Source organism: Palaemon carinicauda, unplaced genomic scaffold (assembly GCF_036898095.1).
Source record: "Palaemon carinicauda isolate YSFRI2023 unplaced genomic scaffold, ASM3689809v2 scaffold43, whole genome shotgun sequence".
NCBI classification, from domain to species: domain Eukaryota; kingdom Metazoa; phylum Arthropoda; class Malacostraca; order Decapoda; family Palaemonidae; genus Palaemon; species Palaemon carinicauda.
Window position 1 is genome coordinate 53249 of NW_027171684.1, and position 18098 is coordinate 71346.

Below are 18098 nucleotides of genomic sequence, written 5' to 3' on the forward strand. Positions count from 1 at the left end.
GACGAGGTAACTTCTCCGAGGACGTAGCTGTCTCCTCGTAAGTCTTCGAGGCAGGCACTCTCCCCTCTCAGACTTTTCTCCCTCACCTTTGGACGGAGATTTCCCGCCCTCAGGAGAGTCACGGGAGGTGAGACGTTCCCCAATCACATTGAGGGAAACCCCACCTCGCGTGGTAAAGTCTTCTCGAATAAGGGTGGAGAAGAGCTTGCCTCCTTCGTTGTTGGAGTCCTACATCCCTCTCGGGAGGGAGTCAAAGTACTCCAAGACAATACCGGGAGTCCCCTAGCACCAAAATCTACAGGCTCAGACATTTTTTCGTTATGGGAACGAACCTGTTTGAGCCTAAGGACGTGAAGCAGGCGGCTGAGAGGTGTAGGAAGTCACCAAGACTCCCTCCTACATAGGGCTTTGACATTCAAGCCCTATAAACCTCCAGCACCTCAGCAGCCACGTCCCACCAAAACAACGGCAGCTAAGACAGTGGGGTCTAAGCCCTCTCCGGTCAAGGACAAGAAAGGCAATAAGTCCCCCAGGGGAGGGAAGAATCCTAGAGGGAACAGCCGAGGTTGCAAACACTAGGATAGGCAGTTCCCCTGCATGCCCGCCAGTGGGGGGATGCCTACAAGGTTGCGCAGACAGGTTGCAACAACTCAGGGCTGATTCATGGACGATTTCCGTAATCAGTCAGGGATATCGCGTCCCGTTTACCACATCTCTACCTCCCCTGAGGACGAATCTGGTGTCATTTAGCCCCCTTGCCATGGGATCAGCAAGGGGGCGAGCTCTGTGGGCAGAGGTCCAGATTAAAGCAAACTCCGGTCAGCATAGAGACCGCAGACACAGTCAGTCTTGCAGTAAAACCGCAAGACTTCATGTGTATACTGGATCTGAAGGACGCGGCGTACTTCCAAATCCCAGTCCATCCGTCTTCAAGGAAGTACTTAGGATTCAGCCTAGACAACTAGGAGTACCAGTTCAAGGTGCTGTGTTTCGAACTCTCCACAGCACCACATGGTTTCACCAGAGTGCTCACCCTAATATCATCATGGGCACTCAGGATCGGCATCTGTCTCCTCCATTATCTGGATGACTGACAGATCCTAGCAGACTCGGAGTCATTCCCTCTTTGACACCGAGTCAAAATTCTAGGACTTTGCCAGGATCTAAGGATCATGGTAAGTCTCGAGAAGTCCTCTCTGCTTCCCAAGCAAAGACTGGTTCACCTAGGCATGATTATAGACACCAATCTCCACAAAGCCTTTCCATCAGATGACAGGATAGCAAGGCTGAGAAGAGTCGCAAGCCCTTTCCTCAGACGAGAGGAGCTTCCAACCCAATCGTGGTTACGTCTCCTCGGTCACCTGTTCACCCTTGGCTCGTCTAGTTCTCAATGGTCGCCTCAAGATGAGGTCTCTCCAGTGGCGGCCCAGGTTCTGGTGGAATCAAGGCTGTGATTCCCTGGACATCATGATCCCTATGGATCCTGCGGAACGGACGAACCGCCAGTGGTGGGTGACAGACGAGAACCTATGAAGAAGAGTGGATCTTCTCGTCCTTCCCCCGGATTGCATGCGGTTTTCGGACACCTCAAATGAAGGGGGGGGGGGGGCGCCACGGTCTGTACCACAGGACCTCAGACCTGTGGTCAGAATCGGAAAAGTGCCTCCATATAAATCTGCTAGAGATGAAGGCGATCTTCCTGGCCCTTCAACAGTTCCAACAATACCTGGTGGATCACTCTGTGGTGTGATGAGCAACAACACCACAGTAGTGGCTTACATCAACAAGCAGGGAGGTACCTTTTCAAAGCAACTATCCCATCTCTCAGTAGAGATACTGAGATAGACCGAAGTCCACTCGATTCCACTATCGGCTCGCTTCATTCCAGACAAGGGGAATGTGCTCACCGACAGTCTGAGCAGAGCGTCTCAGATAATGGGTACCAAGTGGTCCTTGGATCATTCAGTAGCCAACAAAGTCTTGACTTTGTGGGGTTCCCCGACTGTGGACCTGTTCACTACAGCCTTGAACTTCAAGCTCCCGCTGTATTGCCCCCCAGTCCCGGATCCCAAGGCACTCTGGCAAGATGCCTTCCAACAACGGGGAACAGCACCGACGTGTACGTTTTTCCCACCGTTCTGTCTGATGAGGAGGGTGCTCAACAAGACCAGAATATCGGTCAATCTCTCGATGACCCTTTATAGCTACGCTATGGCATCACGCGGAATGGTTTCCAGACCTTCTGCAACTCCTAACGGAACTTCCGGGAGAACTCCCTCTGAGACACAAGCTACTCAAACATCCACACGCCAACATCTTTCACAGAGCCGTAGCTTCTCTTCGACTTCACGCCGGGAGACTATCCAGCATCTCCTCACTGAGAGAGGATTGTCGCAAAAAGTTGCGAACGGGATGTCTGGACACCTGCGTAGGTAATCCGCAGGGGTCTACCAGGCAAAATGGCGAGTTTTCTGTGGTTGGTGTCGTGGAAGGGGTATCTCTCCACTCGATGCCACTATTCCAGCAATAGCGGAGTTCTTCGTATTGCCACTATTCCAGCAATAGCGGAGTTCTTCGTATATTTGCAGGAAGAATGCGCCTTTCAGTCTCGGCAATGAAAGGCTATCACTCAGCCTTAAGTCTAGCCTTCAGGCTCAAAGGAGGGGACATTTCTTCCTCGCTGGAACTTTCTTTGCTCATACGAAGATATGAACTTACCTGCCCTCAGTTGGAAGTGAGACCTCCTCCATGGAACGTGCTTCGAGTTCTCAGGCCTCTTAAGAGACCTCCCTACGAACCATTATGCCAGGCTTCAGATCGCCACCTAACTTGGAAGGCAGTGTTCCTACTAGCTTTGGCCTCGGCCAAGCGAGTCAGTGAACTTCATGGTCTCTCGCATGACATCGCCCATTCAAGGGGATGGGGGGAGGTAATGTTCAGCTTCGTCCCTGAGTTTATTGCTAAGACTCAGAACCCGGGAGTAGCAGATCCTCGATTCAACTCCTTCCGGATTTCTAGTCTCCGTACTGTAACAGATGACCCAGACCATCTCTTACTATGCCCAGTAAGGAGCTTGAGGCTGTACCTTCAGAGAACAGCCGCAGCCCGTCCTCGTGTGCCAGCACTTTTCGTCAGCACTGGAAGGACTAAGAGGAGGGTCACCAAGAACACCATCTCTGCATGGATTCGCAAGGTCATTGACCTGGCACTGAATCCAGACCCTCCTCCGTCACGTCGCCCCAGAGCTCATGATGTCTGGGGCGTAGCTACGTCCCTGGCCTTGAAAAGAAATTTTTCAGTGACGCAGGTTCTTCAACCTGGGGTGTGGAAACGGCAGACCATGTTCATATCCCACTACCTGCAAGACGTGACCCACAGGAGACTTGATACTTTCTCTATCGGTCCTGTGGTGGCTGCGCAACAGCTGGTTTAAAACCTCAAGCTCCTTATTGGACAAGTAGCAGAAGGTTGAGGGTATTGTTACCCGGTTTTAGTCTGCATGAATGAAAAGGTTTGAATGGCCCTTATTCTTTTCTTCATCATCCCCTCCCTATGGGAAAGCAGCATCCTGGGTCCTCTGCATAGCTTACCTCAAACCACTGCAGGTAAACCATGCTCCCTTGTGTTCCTAGTATTAATATTAATACTGTTACGTCTCCATACCCTGACGAGGTGGTATTGGGAAAGTCTTAGTCTACAAGTGTCCATCTAAAGAACTTCAGAACAACATTCTAGGACGAGTCACACTTCTTCATACCTTCACACACAGCTTGCGTAGGTCGCAGTCCTTGCGTAGCAAGGTTTTAGCAAGGTGCAGGGGCTCCTTATTTCTTGAATGCTAACACACTCGGATAAGGAGCCCCCGGGCAAAGCCAAAAAGCCAGACTGGCTGGGACGTCCACCCTTCCTAATGGGTGAGTCACCCCTATTAAATAGCGTGGTTTGTATTCCAGTTACAGACTGGGATATATTTCGGGAGCTAAGTGAAATTGAAAGAAATACAGTACAGTTTGAAAGTGTTGATGATGCCATAGACTTACTTAATGGAACTCTTCACACAGCAGGAGTCAATTCCATTTCCAAAACAACAGGGATATTCAAACGACGACCAGTCCCCTGGTGGTCATCAGAACTAACTGCCCTGCACAGAGCCACAAGAAAGTCTTTAACTCGATTGCGCAGGCTCCATACTGAGGAAAATATAGTCATATACAAGAAATGTAGAGCAGTTCCGTCGTGCCATGAAAGTAGCTAGACGCCAGTCTTGGGTGTCATTTATTTCGTCCATTAACAGTAGAATACCAACATCATCTGTGTGGAGGAAAGTGAAAATGATAGCAGGCAAATTCACCCCAAACCCACCACCAGTGTTAAGGGTAAATGGTCAGTATGTAACTGGAGCAACCGAAGTTAGAAATGCTCTGGCTGATCATTTTTCAAACGTATCATGCAAGTGTGAAGCAGCTCCTGGTCACCAGTATAGGAGCATTGAAGAAAAGAAAGTTTTAAATTTCGCAACAAGAAAAGAAGTCATTCAATTCTCCTATTACTGAAAGAGAATTTGATTCTGAACTTGCTACGTCTACTGAAACAGCCCTTAGACCCGATGGAATTCCATATGCAATGATTAAACATGTACATTTTAATACAAAGTTATTTATTTTAAGCATTATTAATAGAATATGGCATGATCACAGTTATCCAATTGTTTGGGAACTAGCCATTATTTTAGCCTTTTTAAATCCGGGTAAGGATAGGTTTTTAGCAGCAAGCTATAGACTTATTGCATTGACATCTTGCTTATGTAAGATCATGGAGAAGATGATTAATGCAAGGCTGATGTGGTACCTTGAAAAGAAGGGTATGTTATCACCCATTCAATGTGGATTCAGGAAAATGCACTCAACAACTAATGTGTGATACGACTTGAGTCGTCTATTTGTGAAGCCTTTGCTTCCAAACAGCACCATGTAACAGTCTTTTTTTGACCTTGAAAAGTCATATGATACTACATGGAGATATGGTATTCTTAAAGCCATTCATGTATTGTGTTTAAGAGGAGAGCTACCACTATTTATTCAGTCATTTCTTTCACATAGAGTTTTCCAAGTGAGAGTGTGGGGAAACTATCAGAGTAGATGTCAGGAAGAAGGAGTTCCCCAGGGTAGTATGCTGAGTGTGACTCTATTCGCACTAGCAATTAATGGGATATCCTCAGTCATTCCCCAAGATATCCTCTCTACACTATTTGTGGATGATCTCTCCATATCATTTGCTGGAGATAGAATGGCAATGGTTGAGAGAAAACTACAACTCGCAACTGATAAAATTATTCAGTGAGCTGATGTGAATGGGTTTAAGTTTTCAACAAGCAAAACTACTATTGTCCATTTCTGTCCTATCCGGGAATTACATCCAGACCAGGATATATACATGAAAGGACAACGGATCCCATGTGTAGGGGAAGCTAAATTTTAGGATGGATTTTCGATTGTAGGTTGACCTGGGTCCCACACTTAAAGGCATTAAAAGCTAAATGTCTTGAGGCTCTGATCTTTTAAAAGTATTGTCCCATACATCATGGGGGCAGACCGTATAACTTTTAAAATTATGCAAGGTCTTAATTTTTCCCAAAATTAGTTATGGGTGTGAAATATACTCCTCAGCCACCCCAAGCCGGTTAAAGTTATTAAATTCAATACATCATGCTGGTATTAGATTGTCCACTGGAGCGTTTAGAACCTCACCTATCCCAAGTCTCCTTGTTGATGCCGGAGAGTTCCCTCTAGACCATTACCGAATGTGTTCCATTATTCGGTATTGGTTTAGGTTACAAAGACTCCCTAACTCTTTAGCCTTTCAGACTATAAGCCTTGTAAGGCACTCAACATACTTTGAGTTGCACCCAAAATCTCCTCAACCTTATGGCTTTCGGGTAAAACAATTATTAAACAAGGTTGATATAATTAGAGGTAAGGTACTTCCATTTAAGCTATCATCAACCCCTCCGTGGAAATTACCAGAGATATATTTTTGTAAATATTTTATTGGTGTTAAGAAAAATATGACTGAATTAGAAGCTAGGTCTCTTTTTATGGAACATTTTGAGGAACATAAGGAATCCACTTGTATATATACTGAGGGCTCCAAATCTGATGCTGGCGTTGGATTTGGAGTACTGTATATAGTAAATCTTTTAACTGTAGAGGGGCACTTCCTCCAATATCTTCCATATTTACTGTGGAATTATATGGCATACTAACCGCTATTGAGAAAATAGCGTTAAGAGGAGGGCAATTTCACCATTTTTAGTGATTCAAGAAGTGTCCTTCAAGCTTTAGAAGTTTTTAATTCTAGTAACCGTTTAGTTTTAAAGATTTTAGAGTGGCTTTTAATCATTGGCCCGAAAGGTATAACAGTTCGATTCAGCTGGGTTCCGGCCCACGTAGGTGTGTCAGGAAATGAAGAGGCAGATTCACTGGCAAAAAGTGCTGCAGCAGAGTTGCTACCTAGAAGGTATCCCATTCTTTGTAAAGATTTTTTTACCAGCAATTAAGAATTTTTCTTATAACAATTGGCAACAGCATTGGGATAGTTTAACCGAAAATAAGATGAGAGAAATTGCGATTGCTGTATCCCCTTGGAGATATAATGGGATGCCATGAAAATGGGAGTCTACTCTTTGTCGTCTCTGCATTGGGCACACTCGGATGACACATGAGTTTCTGCTGGCTGGCCATCACCAGCCATATTGTGACAACTATTTAATACCCTTGACTGTGAAGCATGTGTTGACTGAATGCCCCACTTATAGCACAGAAAGAAATAGATATCTGTTAGAGGCTCGGGGTGAAGATGGCAGGTTCATATTGCCAAGATCCTTGGACATAATGTGTCATACAATGATTGTGGCCTTTTTAAGTTTATGTCAGAAGCAGGTCTTCTTAATGTTATTTATCTTCTATAACATATTTACTTTTCTGGTTGTAATTGAATATTCTTTTAATCTTTATTTATAATAGGCAATATTGGCGTCAATGACCTTCGATGTCAGGATGCCACAGAACTCCAAATCAATCAATCAGTTGAGATCCTGGAGGAGCCTAGTCCAGCTCTTCCTCTCCACCATTCTTTGGAAGAGCTCACTAAAGGATCCAGCCGGCAGGTCTCGTTCTCGGCGGCCGAGATCCTTAACCCGGAAAAGGTCATGCAGTATGCTATGCAGGCTACTTCAGGGCTTGATATCTGGTTAGGGACCTTGGGAATCTTGGTGCAGACTGAGGATTTCTCCAAGGAACGTACCAGGAAGGCAATGGAGACTTTCCTTCTCTCGGGCACTCGCACGATCGATTTTCTCGCCCACCAAGTTTCGAAGTTGTGGGCGAATACCATCTTGAAACGTCGAGACGCAGTTTCTGAGAGATTCCACCAACAAGTCCCCAACGTCGAGATAGCTAGGCTCAGACATTCCTCTCTAGAAGGAGCCCACCTGTTTGAGCCTAAGGACGTGGAACATGCTGCTGAGAGATGGAGGAATTCCCATCAGGACTCCCTCCTCCATAGGGCTTTGACATCCAAGCCTTATAAACCACCAGCTTCTTAGCAGCCCCGTCCAACCAAGACCACAACAACCAAATCAGCAGCAAAGACAATGGTGTCTAAGAAACCCTTTCCTGCCTAGGACAGGAAAGGCACTAAGTCCTCCAGGGGAGGGAAGAATCCTAGAGGGAGCAGCCGAGGCTGCAAACGCTAGGATAGGCACTCCCCCTGCTTCACCAGTGGGGGATGCCTACAAAGTTGCTCTGACAGGTGGAAGCAACTTGGGGCCAAACCCTGGACAATCTCCGTGATTCATCTAGGGTATCACGTCCCGTTCATAACATCTCTCCCTCCCTTGACCAGGAATCCAGTGTCGATAGATTCCTTTGCCATGGGATCAGCAAAGGGGCTGGCCCTTCGGGCAGAATTCCAGACCCTGTTGAAGAAGGGCTCTCTCCAGGAGGTCCCCGACGGTTCCCCAGGCTTCTTCAGTCGACTCTTTCTTGTAATAAAGGCGTCTGGACGCTGGAGACCAGTCATCGACCTCTCAGCCCTGAACAAGTTTGTCAAGCAAACTCCGTTCAGCATGGAGACGGAGACATGGTCAGAGTAGCGATAAGACCACAGGACTTCATATGTACACTGGACCTAAAGGACGTGTACTTCCAGATCCCAGTCCATCCGTCTTCAAGGAAGTACATAAGATTCAGCCTAGACAATAGGAAATACCAGTTCAAGGTGCTGTGCTTTGGTCTTTCCACAGCGCCTCAAGTTTTCACCAGAGTGTTTGCTCTAGTGTCATCTTGGGCACAGGATTGGCATCCGTCTCCTCCGCTATCTGGACAACTGGCTAATCCTAGCAGACTCAGTGTCAACCGTTCTTCAACACCGAGACAAACTTCTGAGACTTTGCCAAGATCTGGGGATGATGGTAAATCTCGAGAAGTCATCCCTGCTTCCTACAGTATACCTAGGCATGATAATAGACACCAATCTCCACAAAGCCTTCCCATCAGACGACAGAATAGCAAGGCTGAGGAAGGTCGCAAGACCCTTCCTCAGACGAGAAGAACTTCCAGCCCAGACGTGGTTATGTCTCCTCGGTCACCTTTCATCACTGGCCCGTTTAGTTCCCAATAGTCGCTTTAGGATGAGATCCCTCCAGTGGCGACTCAAGTCCCGGTGGAATCAGACTCTCGATTCCCCGGACATCTGGATCCCCGTAGGATCAGCAGAACTGACGGACCTCGAGTGGTGGGTGGCAGATGAGAATCTACGAAAAGGAGTGGATCTTCTCGTCCTCCCCCCCCCCGGATTTGATGATGTTTTCAGACGCTTCAAAAGAAGGGTGGGGGGCCCACGTGCTGCACCACACGACCTCAGGCCTCTGGTCAGAGTCAGAAGAGTACCTCCACATAAATTTCCAAGAGATGAAGGACGTCTTTCTGGCCCTTCAACAGTTCCAACAGTTCCTGGCGGGCCACTCAGTGGTGGTGATGAACGACAACACCACAGTAGTGGCTTACATCAACAAGCAAATAGAATTTTTTTTGCAGCACCTATCCCATCTAGCAGGATAGATACTGAGATGGGCCGAGATCAACTCGATACCACTATCGGTGTAGTGAACGCCGGGTTGTGGTCGGCATTCGGACACTAGGCAGTTCGGGTGCTACTTCTGGCCACAGTCCGCAAACCACTACATCGGCACGCTTCATTCCCGGCAAAAGGAATGTGCTCGCCGACAACTTGAGCAGAGCATCTCGGATAGTGAGTACCAAGTGGTCTTTGGATCATCTAGTAGCCAACAAAGTCCTGACTTTGAGGGGTTCTCCAACAACAGTGGACCTCTTCGCAACAGCCCTGAACTTCAGGCTCCCGTTGTATTGTTCCTCAGTCCAGGACCCCAAGGCTCTCTGGCAAGATGCATTCCAACAACGGTGGGACAACATCGACGTTTACGCCTTTCCCCCGTTCCGTCTGATGAGGAGGGTACTCAAACAAGGCCCTGAACTTCAGGCTCCCGTCATATTGTTCCCCAGTCCCAGACCCCAAGGCTCTCTGGCAAGATGCATTCCAACAACGATGGGACAACATCGATGTTTACGCCTTTCCCCCGTTCTGTCTGATGAGGAGGGTGCTCAACAAGACCAGAACATCGGTCAACCTTTCAATGACCCTCATAGCTCTGCTATGGCATCAGGCAGAATGGTTTCCGGACCTTCTGCAACTCCTAACGGAGCCACCAAGAGAACACCCTCCACAACACGATCTACTCAAACAACCACATGCCAACATATTCCACAAAGCCGTAGCTTTGCTACAACTTCACGCCTGGAGACTATCCAGCATCTCCTGTCTCAGAGAGGATTTTCGCAAGAAGTTGTGATCAGGATGTCTGGAGACCTGCGAAAGTCATCAGCAGCAGTCTACCAGGCAAAGTGGAAAGTCTTCTGTGGTTGGTGTCGTGGAAAGGGTATCTCTCCTCTCGATGCCACTATTCCAACAATAGCGGAGTTCCTCGTTTATTTGCGAATGTGCCTCTCAGTCTTGGTGGTGAAAGGCTATCGCTAAGCCTTAAGCCTCGCCTTTAGACTAAAAGGAATGGACATTTCTTCATCGATAGAACTTTCCTTACTCATACGGAGTTATGAACTTACCTGTCCTCAGTCTGAAGTGAGACCTCCCCCATGGAATGTTTTTCGAGTTCTAAGGTCTCTTAAGAGACCTCCCTATGAACCATTACGCCAGGCAACAGATCGCCACCTAACTTGGAAGACGGGGTTCCTGCTAGATTTTGCTTCGGCCAAACGAGTCAGTGAACTTCATGGTCTCTCGTATGACATCGCCCATTCAAGGGGATGGGGAGAGGTAACGTTCAGCTTCGTCCCTGAATTTATTGCCAAGACTCAGAACCCGGGAGTAGCGGATCCACGATTTGATTCTTTCGGATTTCGAGTCTTCGTTCTGTAACAGATGACCCTGATCATTTCTTACTCTGCCCAGTGAGGAATTTGAGGCTGTACCTTAAGAGAACAGCCATAGCCCGTCCTCACGTGCCTGCACTATTCGTCAGCACAGGAAGGACCAAGAGGAGGGTCACTAAGAACACAATAATAGATGGATATGCAAGGTCATAGACCATGCTCTGAATCCAGACCTTCCTCCTTCACGTCGCCCCAGAGCTCATGATGTCAGGGGCGTAGCTACGTCCCTGGCATTCAAGAGAAACTTCTCAGTGATGCAGGTTCTTCAGGCTGGGGTGTGAAAATGTCAAACCATGTTCACATCCCACTACCTGCAAGACGGGACCCACAGGAGACTCGATACGTTTTCTATCGGTCCTGTGGTGGCTGCACAACAGCTGCTTTAAGACCTCAAGCTCCTTATTGGACAAGTAGCAGAAGGTTGAGGGCATTGTAACCAGGTTTTAGTCTGCATGAATGAAAAGGATTGAATGGCCCTTATTCTTTTCTTCATCATCCCCTCCCTTGGGGAAAGCAGCATCCTGGGTTCTCTGCACAAGCTGACCTCAAACCACTGCAGGTAAATCATGCTCCCTTGTGTACCTAGTATTAAAACTAGTACTGTTGCGACCCCATACCCTAGCGAGGTGGTATTGGGAAAGTCTTGGTTACAACAGTTTTTCCTTCTAAAAGACTCGGAATAACTTTACCTGGATGGTCACACTTCTATATATCTCAACACACAGCTTGCGTAGGCCACGGACCTTGCATAGCAAGGTTTTAGCGAGGTGCAAGGACTTATTTTTGAGTACTGAAATACTCAGATAAAGAGCCCCCAGGTAAAGCCAAAAGCCAGATTGGCAGGGACATCCACCCTTCCTAATGGGCGAGTCCCCCCTAATAAAAAGCGTGGTTTTCAATATTAAACTTACCCGATGATCATATAGCTGTCAGCTCTGCTGCCCGACAGAAAAAACCTACGGGCGGAATACGCCAGCGATCGCTATACAGGTGGGGGTGTACATCAACAGCGCCATCTGTCAAGTAGGTACTCAAGTACTCGATGTCAACAAGAACCAATTTTCTCTCTGTCGTGCCAATGTCAAGACCTACTAAATACGCCGTCCCTAACTGGATTTGTTTTCACAACGATTTGGTGAAGTACACTATTCCAGTTTTGAGCTTTCGCTATGCAGGGGTTTTATCTTCATTTCAAAACTTGAACTCGTTTTGGATAGATTTAATTATGGTGACGAAGAGAGTATGGACTCTCTTTCACTTTTAAATGGCCGACCCTTCCCTTAGACGGAAGTGTGTTTAGGTTTTTGGTAATTTTGCTTAACAAGTTATAGATCTATTTATTTTATATCTCTCCGCCTTTATAGGCCTCTTCGATTAACTTTCCATTTATTATAAACTTATAAAAAATTAATTTTTATGTTTGTTTATATGCGACCTTTCCTAATAGTAGGCGGTCCTTACTTGGAACCGAAGTTAATTAACATTGAGCCCGTTATATCGTATTTAACCTTTTAAGAATTTTAATGTTTTATGAAAGAATTTCTTTGATAGTCTCGTACTGTTTTCAAAGATGAACTAACGTTTAGTTTTTTAGTCTCCGCAGTTGTTGACGTTCAGAACGTTCAACATGCGCTCTATCGTTACGATAGAGAGAGAGTGTATCACGGTTTCACGTTGCAGTAAGAGTAAACCGATTCTAGCGTTTCGTTCATTCTTTCTTAGCTTAAATGGTTTAAATTCTAAATAAAGGAACTTTTTATTTGGGAAACCTTTCAGTGTTTTCCTTTAGCAAATAACATGTTTTAACGATATATAATTGGGCTCTTCTCTCAGGTGCTAAATCAAGAGAGAAGAGAGAGAGAGATAGAGACGGAGGGAGAGAGAGGAGAATAAACGTTTCGTTCAAGCGGGTAACGTTGTTCTCGTTTTTTACTCTTCTCCCTAGTCGCTGTAGGGGAAGAAGGTAAAACGTTTCTAGGGTTTTATTCTTGTTCCCAGGCTTTATGCGGTGAGAGATTGTAAACGTAGTTTATTTGATCTAGTGTTTAGTCTCTTTTCCAGCCACTGAATTCTTTATCTTTTTTTATGTTTTTCTGTTGCATTGTAAAACTGATTTCGCAATTACTACCTTTTAATGAAGGATAGGATTGCGTGTTTCAGGTAGAAATCAGTTAAAGTTTCGATTTCAGTGAAATAAGTGCAAACAGAAAATCAAAAGTGATAAAGTGATATGCGCAAAGTGTTACAGTGTTGCGTCCGAGGGTTCGTCTGTTCGTGCCAGTTGTTCACCTAGTCCGGGACCTCTTACAAGCTCCCAAGCCCAGGGGAGAAGTAATGTCGAACGACTTATGGGTTCCACAGGCCTTGATCGACGAACAGACGTTTTTCCCTCCGTGGTTTCGGGCGTATCTACCCACGTTAGCCGACGTGAGATCGCCCCACCCACACAAAGACGAGAGAGCCCATTTATTCCTCGTCTGCGGAAGAGGTTTCTCGTAAGAAACCATGGACCACATCTTGCAGCTTTTTAAGTGCAAGTCGGTCCCTTCCGCGCAAGTCCAACGGCCTAGGTGTAGCCACTGGGTCAGTTCGGACTCGCTGCAGTCATCCGACGACTGCACTCCTCCCAAGAGAGGCAAGGTGGTACCGCAACAGGCAGTAACTCCGTCTGTTGCCGCACCAGCTGTTTTTGACCCTCAGTCACAACGGACAGTAGCTCCGTCTGTTGCCGTTTTTTGTAGACCCTAAGTGGTCTTTACTGCAGTCTATGCAGACTCAGTTAGCTGCGGTTATGCAGGAGTTTCGTGCGGAGAAGGTTGACACTGCTCTCGTTAGCCTACAACCTGCCACGGTTGTGCGCCCAGCTCACGCTGAGGCTGCCTGCTCCCACACTCCGGCTGCGGAGAGCTCCACCTCCGATGCGCAATCGACCCTGCCAGACGCATGTTAATGTTAGCCGACGTGCGGCACCCTCCGTTAACATGCGTGAGCTACCGCATCAGCAGTGGGAAGGTGGAGTCAAGCTGCCGTGTTTTGACGCGATGCGTTAGTTTCCGCAACCCACGGCAGTCCCCACCACGCACCACCACTCCGCTTTGGTTGTTGCCTGCTCCCACACTCCGTCTGCGGAGAAGGTTGACGATGCACCCGTTTGCCTACAACCTGCCACGGTTGTGCGCCCAGCATGGCTGCCTGCTCCCACACTCTTGTTGTGAGAGCTCCTCCACCCATGCGCAGTCGACCCTGCCAGACGCATGCTGACTCCCACAGACACACGGAGCACTCCGTTGCCGTGCGTGAGCTACCACAAGCTGCCGTGTTTTGACACGGTGTTTCAGCCTCCGCAACCCACTGTGGTTACCGCCACTCGCCCGCAGCAGACTAGTCAGTCAGGAGTTGAGGCTTCCCCACACAGCTTTGGTTGTTGCCAGCTCACAGACTGTCAAGCAGTTACATGACGTTGCCTTCTGGTCTGCTACTAATGCACCAGTGCTGTATGTCCTCACGCACCTGTTGTGGTTGACAGTTCAGTTTTTGACAGTTCACAGACTGTCAAGCAGTTACATAACGTTGCCTTCTGGTCTGCTGCTTATGCACCAGTGAGACCCTCACTGAGATAACCTAGCTTTTCTCGGACATGGTTCCTGTAGATGAGAAAGTGCTGTTCTCCCTCCTTCTGATATTCCTTTGAGGACTCTGTCATTTGGAGAGGAGCCTTAAGCTGCTTAGCCTCCTATGGACTTTAATTAAAGCATAACAAGGCTTCCAGGGATGGTAAATGGTTCCGCTTCGGTCGCTAACCCCGTCTGTTGCCACACCTGCTCCCATAGACCCTAATGGGCTTTGTTGCAAGACATGCAGTCCAAGCTTGTGTCCTTGATAGAGGATTTTTTACGGAGAAGAACCTCCTAGCCAACAACCTTCCTACCGGTTGGTTGTACGCCCTGTTGACGCTGAGGTATCCTACTCACGTCCGCCAGTTGAGGTGGTTCCTCCACCGGTGCGACCCAGTGTGGGTTGCCAGTCGCACGTTGACGTTAAGCGACTCTCGGAGGTGGTTGTGGACGTTCAGTGTGTCACTAGGAAGACGTTCAACAACCAGCAGAGGTGACTTGTTGTGACGCAGTGCGGCAACCTCAGCAACCCGGTAGGGGGTTGACTGCACAACCCAGACAGTCTAGACAGTTTCGGGTTGACGCTGTACTTCCTCGCGTCCCCATGGTTGACAGTTCACAGACTGTGCAGCAGTACCATGATCTTGTGTCCGGCTCCGTCACGCATCCACCAGTGCGACCGGATTCAGCGAGTCAGACGTTGCCCACTCCGTTGCCGTTTCCTCATCAGTTTCGGATGAGGAACCCTCTGATGAGGACATTGCTGAACAAGACGATCAACCCCCAGCCCTGTTATCCATCCAGAAGATGCTGAAGAAGGAACACTGCCCTGTCAGGCTGTGGATGAGTCTGGTTAGGACACTGTCATCCGTGGTTCAATTTGTGTCACTTGGAAGACTACACCTCCGTCCTCTTCTGTATCATCTAGCTTTTCACTGGAAAAGGACAAGACGCTAGAAGCGGTCTCGATCCCGGTTTCCGGAAAGATAAAGTCTGGTCTGACTTGGTGAAAGGACTTTATCAACCTTTGAAAGGGTCTTCCCCTGACTGTTCAGACTCCCAACCACGTTCTCTTCTCGGACGCATCGGACGTAGGCTGGGGTGCGACATTAGGCGGTAGGGAATGCTCGGGATTATGGAAGTCGAGTCAAAGGACAATGCATTTCAACTGCAAAAAGCTACTGGCAGTACGTCTGACCTGGAAAAGCTTCAGGTCTCTCCTTCAAGGCAAAGTGGTGGAGGTGAACACGGACAACACCCTGCTTTGACGTACATCTCCAAGCAAGGAGGGACCTACTCTCTGACATGGTACGAGTTTGCAAGAGACCTCCTCTCCTGTTCAACAGGTCTAGACTTTTCACTAGTAACGAGGTTCATCCAAGGCAACTTGAATGTCATAGCAGATTGTCTCAGTAGGAAGGGACAAATAATTCCAACATATTGGACCCTCCACAAGGATGTATGCAAGAGACTTTGGGCCACCTGGGGCCAGCCAACCATAGATCTCTTCGCAACCTCGATGACCAAGAGGCTCCCAATACTTTGCTCACCTATCCCGGACCCAGCAGTAGTTCATATAGATGCCTTTCTACTAGATTGGTCACATCTAGATCTATATGCATTCCCTCCGTTCTAGATTGTCAACAAGGTACTGCAGAAGTTCGCCTCTCACGAAGGGACAAAGTTGACGCTAGTTGCTTCCCTCTGGCCCGCGAGAGAATAACTCACCGAGGTACTTCGATGGCTAGTAGACGTTCCCAGAACACTTCCCCTAAGGGTGGACCTGCTACGTCTGCCACGCGTAAAGAAGGTACTCCAAGGCCTCCACGCTCTTCGTCTGACTGCCTTCAGACTATCGAAAGACTCGAGAACTAGAGGTTTTTCGAAGGAGGCAACCAGAGCGATTGCTAGAGCAAGGAGAACATCCACCCTTAGAGTCTAACAATCGAAGTGGGAAATCTTCCGAAACTGGTGCAAGTCAGTATCCGTATCCTCGACCAGTACCTCTGTAACTCAAATAGCTGACTTCCTCTTATATCTGAGGAAAGAACGATCTCTTTCAGCTCCCACTATCAAGGGTTACAGTAGCATGTTGGCATCAGTCTTCCGTCACAGAGGCTTAGATCTTTCCAACAATAAAGATCTACAGGACCTCCTTAAGTCTTTTGAGACCACGAAGGAGCGTCGTTTGGTTACACCTGGTTGGAATTTAGACGTGGTTCTAAGATTCCTTATGTCAGACAGGTTCGAACCGCTTCAATCAGCCTCCCTGAAAGATCTCACCTTTAAGACTCTTTTCCTGATATGCTTAACCACAGCTAAAAGAGTCAGTGAGATTCATGCCTTCAGCAAGAAAATCGGATTCTCATCCGAAACGGCTACATGTTCTACAACTTGGTTTTCTAGCCAAACACGAGCTGCCTTCTCGGCCTTGACCAATATCGTTCGATATTCCAAACTTATCGTATGGTTGGAAATGAACTAGAAAGAGTTTTATGTCCTGTAAGAGCTCTTAAGTTCTATTTTAAAAACCTTTACGAGGCCCGTCTGAAGCTTTATGGTGTTCAGTTAAGAATCCATCTTTGCCTATGTCAGAGAATTCTTTATCCTATTTATCAGACTGTTAATACGAGAAGCTCATTCCCTTCTGAATGAGGAAGACCAGGCTTGGCTGAAGGTAAGGACACACGAAGTTAGAGCTGTCGCAACTTCCGTGGCCTTTAAACAAAATAGATCTCTGCAAAGTATATTCGACGCAACCTATTGGAATAGCAAATCAGTGTTCGCGTCTTTTATCTTAAGAATGTCCAGTCTCTTTACAAGAACTGCTACACTCTGGGACCATTCGTAGCAACGAGTGCAGTAGTGGTGGGGGCTCCACCACTACAATTCCCTAATTCCAGTACCTTTTTAATCTTTCTCTTGAAATATTTTTGGGTTGTCCGGAAGGCTAAGAAGCCTTTCGCATCCTACTTGATTTGGCGGGTGGTCAAAATCATTTTTTGAGAAGCGCCTAGATTAGAGGTTTTGATGAGGACCTTTAGTATGGGTTGCAACCCTTCATACTTCAGCTCCTAGGAGTCGCTCAGCATCCTATGAGGATCGCGAGGCTCAGTAAGGAAGACGTACTTAAAAAGGCAGAGTAATTGTTCAAGTCGTCTTCCTTACCAGGTACTTATTTATTTTATGCTTGTTATTTTGAATAACTGCTAAAATGAAATACGGAATACTTAGCTCTTAATGTCAACATGTAATGCTGGTCTCTACCCACCCCCCTGGGTGTGAATCAGCTATATGATCATCGGGTAAGTTTAATATTGAAAAATGTTATTTTCCTTAGTAAAATAAATTTTTGAATATACTTACCCGATGATCATAAATTAAAGGACCCACCCTTCCTCCCCAATAGAGACCCAGTGGACAGAGGAGAAAATTGGTTCTTGTTGACATCGAGTACTTGAGTACCTACTTGACAGATGGCGCTGTTGATGTACACCCCCACCTGTATAGCGATCGCTGGCGTATTCCGCCCGTAGGTTTTTTCTGTCGGGCAGCAGAGCTGACAGCTATATGATCATCGGGTAAGTATATTCAAAAATTTATTTTACTAAGGAAAATAACATTTTGTATTCCAGTTACGGAACAAATGACAAATTCGTAGATAATTTGTATTTTTCCTAACGATACAAACCTTAGCTATTTGTACAAACTTGCCCGCTAGCCCTATCCCCCTTGAAGTCCTACCTCCAAGCAAAGTGAACTAAATCACAGGTGTGTGAGTGGAAGCGGTAGTAAGCCCCCTCCCCCCCCACGCTAACTAGCGGTGTGGGTAGTTAACCCTCACTAAACTTTAATGGCTCGTCACTTCAGCTACGCTGAAAGTAATACCCCTAATAAATAGCTAAGGTTTGTATCGTTAGGAAAAATACTAATAATCTACAAATTTGTCATTTTTTCC